General features: G+C 32.9%; 1 long non-coding RNA gene across 1 annotated transcript; it reads right to left on the bottom strand.

The window, feature by feature from the left end:
• Nucleotides 1-383: 383 nt before the first annotated feature.
• On the bottom strand, nucleotides 384-1,363 carry LOC110892036. Its single transcript, XR_002565782.2, has 2 exons — nucleotides 1,216-1,363; nucleotides 384-790 (listed from the first exon to the last, which is right to left on the bottom strand). It is a non-coding gene; the product is annotated as an uncharacterized LOC110892036 (long non-coding RNA).
• Between the last annotated feature and the right edge of the window lie 414 nt (nucleotides 1,364-1,777).

Raw genomic sequence — 1,777 nt, 5'->3', positions numbered from 1 at the left:
TAAAATAGCTATTTTTTAAGAATGGACTTTTGATTGTCTGAAGACATTATAATGTTTTAATCATCAACAGACGATGATTCCAAGCAGTTCTTCTCTTTTGGCAAAATTTAATTTTAACAGACCTTTACAATAGCAGATATCAACTCTAACAACTGTTGATGCTAAAATTAGTAAAAATAAAATGCTCTACAAAGATTATTAGAATTAAAATTTATCTATGACATACGACGATAGATCAACAATTACATCGAGTACTGAACAACGGAAATTAATAATCTAAAGACAATGATTTCAAGCAGTGGTTCTCTTTTGAGAAAATTTAACTTTAACAAACCTTTACGATAGCAGATATCAACTCTAACAACTGTTGTTACTAAAATTAGTAAAAATAAAATGCTCCACAAAGATTAATAGAATTGAAATTTATCTATAACATATGAGGATAGATCAACAATTACATCGAGTACTGAACAACGAAATTTAATAATCTAACAGCAAAAACTAAGAAATTTTAGCTTCAACTCCATCGAGTACTGAACTTCTCTATGTATATCTTTGAGCATCGCCATGAACTCTAAGTCTCTATCTCCGCACTCTATATTACTGACAACACAAAGGTCACGTACGGCAGTTGAAGGCATCACCATCAGGTTTCTGGACACTTGGTCTCTCGTAAACATACCAAGATGCAGTCCATCAAAACACCTCGTCAGCTCTTGAAGAGTAGCCCTATCCTCATATACTTGATCCTCAACTTGCTTGATAAAGCGATACTTTAAATCATCAGAGTCTACAGAAGGGTATGATGACATTTTAACTTGTATATTTCTTCAAGTCTGATGTAAAGAATGATATTATGGTAGTCAAACGTGATGAAAAACAGGTGAACTAACAATCATATTATATAGTGAAATAGCTAACAGCCCAAAGGTCAGACTTAATTTCACCTCACCATTAAACTAATCTAGGAGGCAAAAACGTGTACATTTAATATAAACATATAAATTCATATATAACAGCAGCCATTTAATGCAAAGCCTTTCATCAAGATGCATTTTAAACACTATAAAAGGCTGATGATTAGGCTGATTCAAAACATCAAGAATTGTGTTTTAAAAACCTGTCCTCTCAAATAACAAAGTTGGAACACAACTGGCCTAATGAAGAACTAATATATAAAATCGACGTCATTAGTGATAATAAATACTTGAAAACCTGGAGCAGCATCGGATTGCTTCATGAAGTCCTCCACTCTCCTACATCAGACTTCAAGAACAGTGCATAAGAATTTCCCACTGTTCGCTCGAAAAAAACAAGATAACCCGCAACTGATTGTTTGAATTTTAAACAACTCTGATTAGGCTGAAATATAAAGCGAGAATTAGAATAGATCAGTTCAAAATTTAAGATTGAAAATTACAGAAAAAATACTCTCAACGATGTTGCAACAATGATGTCGGAAAAATTATGTGAAGTACAAAAAGCTGTAATCGGAGATGAACAGACTGAATATGGAAATTATGCATTCTATAACAATCTATCTATACTTTCTATAAAAAGAGAAAACCAAGTGACATAAGAAAAGCTGAGGTGAAACGTTGATGTGTGAAACAGAGCTTCAATGAAACAACGATGTTGGAACAAGGATATTGGAACAATGATATTGAAAGGATAATGTGTAAACAGAGTCAACGAATGTTCGAACAAAGAACTGTAATCGAAGATTAATCGGCTCAATCATGAGAGCTATGCATTTGAGTGAGAGAGATATGATCGC

The sequence above is a fragment of the Helianthus annuus genome, chromosome 11 (assembly GCF_002127325.2).
Source record: "Helianthus annuus cultivar XRQ/B chromosome 11, HanXRQr2.0-SUNRISE, whole genome shotgun sequence".
NCBI lineage: Eukaryota > Viridiplantae > Streptophyta > Magnoliopsida > Asterales > Asteraceae > Helianthus > Helianthus annuus.
Note: the sequence above shows the minus strand (reverse complement) of the source record. Positions and strands in the feature narration are given on the sequence as shown.